The following is an 11,739-nucleotide window of genomic DNA, read 5'->3' on the forward strand; positions in this document are numbered from 1 at the left end:
CTTAACCGACTGAGCCACTGAGTCATCCCTCAAGGAGACATTTTAAAATTGAAAATGATAGTGGAAAATTTTTAAGTATTGTTTTAAAAAATCAATAGATTATGAGATAAAAAATAAGTTATGGCACATGTACAGAAATAGACTCAGGAATCAGAGATACACAGATACCTATTTCTATATACCATATACCTATATTTCATAAAAGTTAAGCACATATTCCTTTCAAACAGGCATGAGGTGTTCACTAAAAGTAGCCACTTGGTAAGCCTCAAGAAGATTTCTATAAATTTCTAAAATGCAAAACTCACAGAAGTCCCTTTCCACAAGTAATAAAATGAGAAACACAGTAAGAGGAAATTAAAATGAAAAAACTTCATCATTTGAAGAGTTAAAAACTGTCTTCTAAATAACTTTGGCATTGACTAAACAAAAATGGAAGTTAAAATATTTGAAATAAGTTTTATAACTGCTCAACATGTCAAAACCAATAGACACAGGGGAAAAAAAGGTCCTCAGTAGGAAAGGTAAAGCATCAATACGTATGTGAGAATACGAGAAAGATTTAAAATAATTGAACAATTTCTCACTCAATAAACTAGAAGAATATTGATAAAATTAACATAAAGAGAGTAAAGTAAAAGCAGTAAAGAATAACGAAGGCAGAAATTAATAAAAAAGAATAATTTATTAGAGTTAATGATATACCTGAAAACTGGTCTTAATATGTATAAGTAAATTACCTTGCAACACTGATCAAAAAAACAGAGCAAACACACATATACATCATTAAGAATAAGAAGAACATAAATGATTATAGAGAGAGGATTGTTTTGATTTATTTTTCATTATGACAGCTATGATGTGGAACTTTATGTCAGTAAATTTGAGAGTCTAAATGAAAAGGATAATCTCATTAAATTACCCATAAAAATTGACTTGAGAAAAAGCGAAAACCCTGAACAATAACATAGAAGTGAAAATGTTGTTGCTACATTACTTTAAAATAGAAGCATCAGCCTCCAGTGTTTAACAATGAGGGCTATCAATCAATCCTGTATATGTAGAAACCTCTTCAGAACAAGAGATGGTGGGAAAGTCCCCAGTTCATTGTTTAAGGGCAGCATAGCTGTAGTTCCAAGACTGACACAAAATCACAAGCTAATGGCTGATCTTACTTGGGAACACAGAATATTATAATTGAAATGTGATAAAATATCAGATATTGGATCTAGTTGTACAATGTATATTTAAGGAAGAATATGCCTTGATCTATGGATTTTGTCCCAGAAAAGCAACAATTGTTGAACATCAAGTTTGTTAATGTAACTAATGACTTACCAATAAGAGGAGAAAACACTTCAAAATTAAATTTAAAATTAAACTTATATTAAAAAAATAAAAACATTCACTAAGCACAAGTTAAGGAAAATTCTCTAACTTGATGAGTGGTGTATAACAGAAAACTCAGCAGACATTAAAATTAATGGTAAAACTATAGAAACTCTATCACTGCATCTAGAAACACTTTTATTTTTTATTGTTTAAATTTTATGATGAAGGTATATTAGTTGTGTAATTAAAAATAATTTTTAAAAATTTGATTAAAAATTATTACAGAGTGATAAAAAGATATTTCATGCAAATGGAAACCAAAAGAAAACTGGAGTAGCTATACTCATATCAAACAAAACAGACTTTAAAGCAAAGACTAATAAGAGACAATGATGGGCATTATGTATTGATAAAGAAATTAAAGCAACAAAAGAATGTGATAGACTAGAAATAATAGAAATATACTGACATTAATATTGGTTTGTTTTCTTTGTGTTTACATAGCTAGACTCATCTAATTATTCTCTTCCTTATTATAAATGGCTCTAATAACTGTAAGAAGATACTTTTCACTATTTAAAACAAACAATATCAAATAATTATAAGATGGCCATACTAAATTTCATATTCTAGAAAAGTATTTATTTTGGAAATAAATGGGTCAAATTGTTCAATTAATAATAGATGTTTTCTGCACCCTTATGTAATAATCTCTGGAAGAAAAAAGAAATCAAGAATAAAAATGCAGATTAAAAAAATTGGACATAGATTACAGAGCATGCGTGAAGACACATAGCTAACAAATGCCAACACTACTGTTGGACCCAAAGCTCATGCATTTACAAGGTCTCAAGAATCTTGTGCTTGTTGGGGTGCTTGAGTGGCTCAGTTGGTTAAGTGTCCAACTTCGGTTCAGGTCCTGATCTCCCAGTTCATGAGTTCGAGCCCCGTGTTGGGCTCTGTGCTGACACCTTGGAGACTGGAGCCTGCTTTGGATTCTGTGTCTCCCTCTCTCTCTGCCCCTCCCCTGCTCACACTCTGTTTCTCTGTGTCTCTCAAAAATGAATAAATGTTTAAAAATTTTTTTTAAAAAAAGGAATCTTGTGCTTGTTATCAGTTACTTGTGTCCTTAAAGAAGTCATTTAAATATTCCAGGCTAAATTTCATAAATTATGAAAAAAATGTTTAGATTTATGGTAGCTAATTCCTCTAGATACTTTTAAAAATTAAATTGAAAAGGTTTACTGCACCAGAGAAGACACTCTTACTGGTAGTTCTGTTTCAAATACCGAGGAATAAATGGATTTTTCCCCAACTAAAATGGTAGTTAATTTTTTAGTCCTAGAAGCAGGCCTGAAATGGACATGCACTCACACACACACACACACACACACACACACACACACAGCCATTTTAGTGATTGTGTGCTCTTGTTGCAAAAGGTATGTGCTAACAAATAGGTATTTTTATATTTTTCTTTTTAATATCAAGATGACGACGTTCATTTATTTTCTAAATACTAAAAATATCCTTCAACCAAAGAGTGAATTTCTTATACTTTCAGGGAGTTTATATTACTTTTTTCCTTATCCAGTTTGTTTTATCTTGGCTGGTGATTTTCAGTAGTGAAAACCATCATTACTAACATGCAACTTCCTTCTTCTTAGTCTGAAGTAATTTTAGTTTTTATAAAATATTTATCCTGAAGTTTGAAGGTTTCCATTTTCTAGTCTAGAGAATATAACTTTTTAATAAGAACATAGAAACATAATGAGTCTTAGTCTCCTGGGCTCCATGCCTACTCTGAAAACACAATGTTATAATTTAATGTCCCTGCAAACCTTTCATTGTGTGAGTGAGGATTTCTCTTTTCCATATGTGAGAACCAAAACACTGGGTGAGTGTTCTAGGCCTTAGGAACGAACCCTGGGGAGGAGGGAGAGTGATAGGAATCTTCTAACAAGAAACACTTGGCTGTGCTGGAGAATGTCCTCTGATCCAAATCACACTAGGAAATTGAGGACATAAGCCAGCTTTAGTCAATGTCCAGGAAGCTGGAGGCTGTGTCCCACCATGTCCATAGCCACGACCTGATTTCACTGACATAAAACAAGCTGGTTGGGGAAAAGCAAAACAAATCCCTTTAAAGTGAAGGCTGACTTTCTCCGTTTCTCTGTTCATGGTTTCACTGCCATCAATAATCTGATAGCCTTTGATACAATTGTTACAGAATGTAGTCAACTTCTTTTCACCCTGTAGGGACTAAACTGCTGAAATGCTGATGGTTTGGAAACTTCACTACTTTATTACCATTTCTGCTTGAGAACTAACAATAGTTAAAATTCATAATCCACAATTGATGTTTTCTTTCAGACATAATGTTGTTCTGAATGGTTCTAAACAGTTAAAAAGTAATTCCAACCCATTCTTTATTGTTTCTTCCTATCATTATTATGATTTATCAGCCAGGCAAGGCAATTAAAAGCCAGAATGGTTTACAAGCACAGGTTTGCTCTATATCTTCTTTCTATTGCACAAGCAAAAAGAAATTATTTATAATTTTCCATGCAAGAATGGAGAAATCAAGCTACTTTCCTAATTACTCTGTTCTTATGGTCAGAAGAACTTATATATTCTCTTTTCCTCCATTATGGACTGCTATAATAGGAAGACAATGCCCCTAACATTTCAAATCTGAAATCAGCACTGCTGCTAAGGCACACATTGCATTTGGAGCTTCATCTATTTTTAATTCCCACAAGGGTATTTCCACATCTCACAGAACACTTTTGAGCTGCCTTTGTACACCATCCAGCATGAAATGTAATTTAGCCTTAATTGGCTTAAGTGAAATATGACTGAGTAGGTCAATCTAGAATATTACATAATTCATTCAAAATTCTTCAAACACTCAGGACCTCTGCATTGTCTATCAAATTCAATGTTTTGTTTAGGATTCAGATGCATGACACAGAAACCTTTTAATCTCACATTGATTTAATGAGAGGAATCAGGGGCTTACAATATGGTCGAACAGCTCAGAGGCAGGGCCTTGAGAGATGGCCTCCACAGCAACATTGGCAAACTGAGTTACTAGGGGAGTCTGCCCAGTCAGGATGGTGGAAAATGGAGAGCCATCCGTGGAACACACCTCTCTAGCAATGACAGCTGCTACTATCCTTTGCTTGGCATACCGTCTGCTGCTTGGCATCCATGAAGCCAGAGACTGGAAAGTTGGACGTTGCTGCAGAAAAATTCTGCGGTTCCAAATTTCACACAAACGCATCAAATTGGTAGAACCTAAGCCTCAGTCCGAATCCTAGCTACATGGTAGAACACGAAACATGACATTTAAATTTCTACCCTCTACTGTACAGGAAGGAAGGCACAACAGAAAGAGGTTTTTGCAGACGCTAATAGCCAATTCGCCTACTGTACGATACAATCCAAATGCCTCCAAGTCTGGTCTTCCAGGCCTTCTGTGAACTTTTCTTAAGCCACCTTTCCAAATGTATCTGCTGCCCATTATATCTTTATATAACATACGTGTCAGGCAAACTGAATTCCTTTGAAAAGATTTCCTGAATACGCTGCAAAATTTCCTATTTCTGTGCCTTCATCATTTTTCCCTTTCATGTGTCCCAAAGCTACCCTTTCTTTTCTTCCTAATCACTATGCTAAAGTCTTACTTCCCTTAGATTATTAGTCTTTCTGATAATCTTAGTCTTCCTCACTATAATTTTAGCAGAGTATCATGAACACAAGACTCAGCAAACATCTGAAAAAAAACAGTAAAAGCAATTTTATAATTTTATGCCACTATTTTCACTTATACATACTTTATGGATTGAACCTCACAATTAATAAACAAATGCAAATCTTAGGGAATTAATTTTTAAAGTTTCTTCAAAATTCAGAACATTTTATTCAAACCAAAATTTACCCAAATGACTACTAGGCTTAAAGGATTTTCTGACTTGAATCAGTTGAGGTCCATATTATTTCTCTGTACCTATGGCCCCCACCTCAAACACACACACACACACACACACACACACACACACACAGAGCACCTGATGGAGTTCTCCTAGGCCCACTCAAAGTATGGTTTGAAAATTGCTTTGTTAGGTGCACTCTCTCTTTTCTTCTCCTCTTGTGTGTGTGTGTGTGTGAGAGAGAGAGAGAGAGAGTGTGTGTTCATGTATAAAAATTCTTGAAGGCACACTGAAAACCAGGATCATTTGTGAAATTATTACTGAATTGGATTCTTAAGATGTTAAACAAAAAAATTAAGACTTGGGTCTAGTTATTTCACTTTCCTATATTCTTACCTAAATTGTCACAAAACTTTAGCTGATGGTGGTAGAAAATGAATAATTAGAAATATAAATAGACCAGACAGAGTGAAGAAGGAAAAAATAAATGGATGTGGGGATTATGGAATGAAAGGATGATAAGGATGATACTTTCTACATATAAAAAAGAAAAAAAAAAGAAAGGAAATATGCCAGAACATCATCACCACATCAAGAAGTTTTCAGTCTTCCCAGTGCAATTCCCCTGGGCTGGGTTAATTACTTCTCTTTATTTCTCTGGCAGTGTTTTGAATATTTGTATAATTTAAAACCATTAAATAGTTCATAGAAACTAAATAATTTAATTTTCTTTTATGTATGTGTAAAGAGAGCATTCCGTACTAAGGGTAAACCATTATTTCTATCTCACCATCATACTCAAAAGGCAGGCTGTTTCAAGTTTGACATCTCTCTTTTCTCATCTGCAACATCAGGTCTTTTAGACTATACTGAAATATTGTATATAACAAAACCCTACTACAGGTAGATGTTATTGGGATTTAGAAAATGAGATAAAATATAGTGGTTATTGCCTAAACCACTAGACTTCATAGATTCTTTTATCAGGAAAAATTCTGTTAATTTTATGCCCTAGTTATGATAGTCACATTTTATTTTTGATATTTCTATTCCATCCACATAATACATTATGGTTCCATATGGTCACAGTATTCTTCCCAAACTGTCCTAACTTGTGATATATCAGACATTTTTGTCATGTATCTTTTTTTCCCTAAGAAACAGATATCTCACCAAATTAAAATTGCTCCTTTCTGAAATTTTATATACGTTATGATTTGCAGAAAGCCGACTTCAGGATAATCCTTTCTGCAGGGTCTCACAGAAATATAATTGGTATTTATTATTACTTTATTTGGTTGCAAAATGTTGAAAGCCAATAATTGTGGTACTGTATTCTTTCCAAGGATAGTTGGGTTATCAGGTGTTTACAGTAAAAGACTTACAAATCAAAAGTGTCTTCTTTTCCATTTCCTGACCAACTACTAATTCATCCTTTAACTTTGGAAAATCAATTGGCCTCCTCATATCTAAGTTCAACGGGTGAATTAGAATTTTTCTGATAGCTACAAATTATATCTCATCTGAGCTGACTATATGGAAATTACACATAGTCTTCTTTCTTTTGCTATGCAAAAACTTGACAATGACTAAAAAATATTTGTTTCACCCACGTATCCATTGTCTTATTATTAAAACATTGCTCACAACTAAATTAAAAAACAAACCTTTGAATAACTATTGTATTAAATTTAAATAATGAGTGACTATGTTAAATTGGAATATTTATTGTTAACACAAATATGAGTGCATTAAAATAATATTTATGTCAAATATATCTTTACTTATATATACCATATATATATACATATATACATTATGAATAGTTGTAAAATAAGTTTGTATATATGCACACATAGAAGAGATGGCTGAGCTGCAAATTTTTCTAAGGCTCTAATCTTTGATTCATCTCTGTATTGCTTGAACCTAGCTCATCACCTGTGACCTAGCAGGTACTTAATAAATGTTTGTTGGGTGAATGAAAGGACAAAATGTCTTGACTTATTACATCTGCAATTATGTAAATGATGTCAGACTTGAATATGAAAAAGAAAGCATGTAACAAAAAAGCCTTCCGTATGTCTTCCTACTGGAGGAGAATAGAAGAATGATACCTGGAGGAGAAAGCAGTGGAGGAAGAGAAAATAGCAACAACTGTTATTATGTCAACATCGTAATCATGAACCCCAATACAACTTCCACTTCTGTCTCAAAACCCCATATATGCCTCCTCTTAAATGTGCTCTTCACTATTTACTTAAAGAATTAACAATGAGTTTTGGCGCACCTGGGTGGCTTAGTTGGTTGAGCGCCCAACCTGGGCTCAGGTCATGATCTCACAGTTGGTGAGTTCCATCCCCACTTTGGGCTCTGTGCTGACAGCTTGGAGCCTGGAGCCTGCTTTGGATTCTGTGTCTCCCTTTCTCTACCTTTCCCCTGCTCATGCTCTGTCTCTCTCTGACTCAAAAATAAATAAACATTAAAAAGATTAAAAAAAAAAGAATTAACAATGAGTTTTGTTTAAAATTACTGTAAGGACTAGAGTTCATATTAATGTTTATGGATGGTTCAAGCCAATCAGGTTATGGCGTAATAACTGTGTTTCACTCTTTATGTGAGATGCAGAGTACAAACTTAACAAATTTAGGGAATGACCAAGCATCTTATATAGAATTTACATTTCCCTGAAATCAAACAAGGACTTTCAAAGACAGATAATTAAATATGCACTGAATTAGTTATTAGTGCATGTCAAAATAACTGAAAATATTGATCCATTCACTTGGATACAGTGAGGAAAACAACTCATTCTCACCATTTATTTTACTGAACATTTTAGAAAAATGTGTTCATTCATGTACACACAAACAACACATCATTTTCAAAATATTCTTGAGCATATTAAAGCTGGATCTCAGTGTAAAAATTCCTAGTGCTGAGCTGGAGATATAAAATACTTTTTCCTTACTTCTCCATATTAAGCAACATCTACTAGAGTAACACTACTAGTCTCTTTACTCACTCCTTTATTTATCCTTAGCCCATATGGGAAAAATATTAGCTGTTTGATTATTGATGACATCCATTGAACCATACTTTTTATTTGGGTGGGAGGGTAATCTAGTCAAACTCTACAGAAACAATTTTTTTTTTTTGGCTGCCCACCTCCCCCTTCCCAAGCCTCTGTGAGGCAACAATTCAGGATACATGTGTTTGGTCTGCAAACTCATCTTTAATCTCAGATGTATTATGCCAATAAATAACATAAGAAGGGTAAAGGGATGAATGTGTTGTTGTAGGCCGGACACAATAGAAAGCCAGTTTGACAGTAGATCAAAGCTTTTTTCCCTTAAGTAGATGTATCAATAATAAAGCTCAATCAGTTCCAAACTTAGGAAGTTTAGACAGAGGTATGTCACTTATTAACCTCCTCTCACCTTAACACTGGTCATGTGTAGATACATCTACATGGCAGAATAAAAGGAAAAACCTGAAACAAATTGTAGCTAGTTTATGATATTTGGTAAGACAGTCTGTTCAAAATTTATGAAATTCTTTTTTTAAAAACTCAAGTCAGCACATTCTATTGTACCCATGGATTATAAAAAAGACAATCTAATTCATTTTCCATCAATGGTACCTATAAAATCAAATACTGTTTTTAAAAAAAATGTTAATGTTTATTTATTTTTGAGAAAGAGAGACAGAGTGTAAGTGGAAGAGAGGCAGAGAGAGGGGAGACACAGAACCTGAAGCAGGCTCCAGGCTCTGAGCTGTCAACACAGAGCCCGATGTGGGGCTTAAGCACACGAACCACAAAATCATTACCTGAAGTCGGAGGCTTAACCAACTGAGTCACCCAGGCCCCTAAAATCACACACTTTTAAAACAGGAAGTTACTGTAAAGTTTAGTTAAAAGTAAGTAAAGTAAAAAGTATATATATTATATTATATTATATTATATTATATTATATTATATTAATTATTTATTATATGGATTGAAGTACCAATCCTAGAATTCAGGTTTAATGCATCTCAGTTGTGTTTTTTGCATTGTTTTAAAAAACTTCCTATGTTCCACACAAACAAATAATATAGAAGAGAAACTCAAGATGTACAAGTATTACTGTCCTATTCAGCTTGGGCTGCTATAAAAAAATACCATAAATTAAACAATAGACATTTATTTCTCACAGTTAGGGAGGCTGGAGAGTCCAAGATCAAGGGGCTGGCAGAGTGGGTTTATGGTAGAGCTCAGCTCATGGTAAAAATCTTCCTCCTCTCTTGCATTGTAGACAGCCACCTTCTAGTTGGCCCTTTTTCAGTGTGAACATGTGGAGATAGACATTTCTTACTTTCTCTCCTTATAAAGGCACTAATTCCATCATGAGGGGGTTCTACTCCGATGACCTCTTCTAAACCTAATTACCTCCTAAAGGCCCCACCTCCTAACAACATTACATCGAGGATTACATTTTCAACATATGAATTTGGGAGAGACAGAAACATTCAGTCTATAACAATTATCCAATTTTATATTTTTATATTAAAACACACACACACACACACAAAATTCCTTTCAAATGCCTTTATTGTTGATGTGTTATGACTAAGGTTCTTATAGACATTGGAGAGCAAACAATAAAAAAAAAATTGCTATGTGTAGAGGTTGGGCAGATAAAAGAATAAATCCTAAACAACTATCTCCTACCCGATCCTTAAATTTTTCTCCCCGTTTTGCTTTTACACCTAACCCTTAGAACTAACCACTTAAATAGATATTTTCACTCTGCCTTCTGGGCATCACACTTAAATTGGTCAATAAAATGACTTGTATATGAAGACTGCATTGGAATCATGTTCCAAAAATGCTTTTGTCGTTTCTATTTTATCAGTCCTCATACAGCAGCACAACGAAAGATGCTAGTTTACTTTCCTCATGTCTTCTGAAATACTGGCTCTTTTTGCAGTTGTTAAATCTCTCAATCCATATAGCAATTTTACTACAGTTGTGCTGTCTGTTTCAAAGTCTAAATTTCCTCCAAACTTGAATTGCTGGTATTTATATTTCAATACACACTCAGGATTCTTTTTCTATTTGAAAATATGTTTAATCATATATGTTCTGCTCATCTTTTAAATTCTAAATTATATCTTACCTGTCAGAAAGATCAAGTGATTGCCTAGGTAGGCTGAGGGAGGTGCAGCATTATTTCCCCTAAGTGGTGCTAATGCATTTCCAGTTGAAATTAATTATTTAGTAGTAACTCACATAGGTGTGATCAGTTCAACAGTTCAACTGTTTTGACCAAAACAAGAACCCATTCCTTTACTTGTTAATCAAATGGTAATGGTAATCAAAGTGCTCATTGAGATGGTCAGACTTTTCAGCCTCTAGGTGCCCATTAATTCCATTAATTAAGACTCATTTAGATCTTATATGTAAACTGAATGTATCAGTCAGTTTTTCTGTAAGAGAGCAAGAGTACAGCTTCTTGAATGTAGGGGAGCTGACCAAATTAATTTAAATCTTTGGCATTCAGTTTGGATGCTCTTTTAAGAAATAGTCAAAAAAATTAAGTTAGGGTATCTTGCTGAGAAGCATCTTTCTTTCTACATGGAAAAGTCTTTTTTTCCCCCAAATTTCTAGTTAATTATACAACCTTCAATACCTCAATTTATTTAATACAAATAGATTTAAATGAAAAAAATGTTTATAAGTAAAACAAGTGATTGTTGTATGATTATTTTAAATATACAGCAAGTAAGGGTGTCTGGGTGGGTCAGTCGGTTGGGCATCCGACTTGGCTCAGGTCATGGTCTCATGGTTCATGAGTTCGACTCATGTGGAGCTCTGTGCTGACATCTCAGAGCCTGGAGCCTGTTTTGGATTCTCTCTCTCTCTCTCTCTCTCTGCCCCTCCCTCACTAAAGCTCTGTCTCTCTCCATCTCTCAAAAATGAATAAACGTTAAAAAAATTTTTTTAATATACAGCAAGTAAATAATACACAAAATGTTACTTATATTTGAAACAGGGTGCTGTCGGAAAAAAAACAAAACAAAACGAAAAAAACAAAAAAAAAAAAAACACACACCAGATGCCTAATAGAAGTGAGCAAGATTTTATTCACGGCCAGGCCAAACCTGATCTCCTGATCTTAAGGAGAAAAGTGCAGAGAATGGCCCCGAACAAAGGTAGCAGTGAGCTTATATGGATTTTAGCAAGTCAGAGTATGTCATTATTTAGTTAACCAATTACAATTTACAAGCATTTCATGGTAGCCAATCATATTATGACACACAGATGTTAGTCTTGGCAGGAGCCTATCAATTTAAAGTTCTTTGTCCTAAGAGGGTTTAAAATGACCAATCATAGATACCTAAGATACCGTGGGGCAGTGAGTTCCTGACTTTTTACATATTGGTCTTGCCTAGGCTAGATCTTGGTAGAAGGGGTGGGGAGCGTTTTGCA

Source organism: Panthera leo, chromosome B2, assembly GCF_018350215.1.
Source record: "Panthera leo isolate Ple1 chromosome B2, P.leo_Ple1_pat1.1, whole genome shotgun sequence".
Taxonomy (NCBI): domain Eukaryota; kingdom Metazoa; phylum Chordata; class Mammalia; order Carnivora; family Felidae; genus Panthera; species Panthera leo.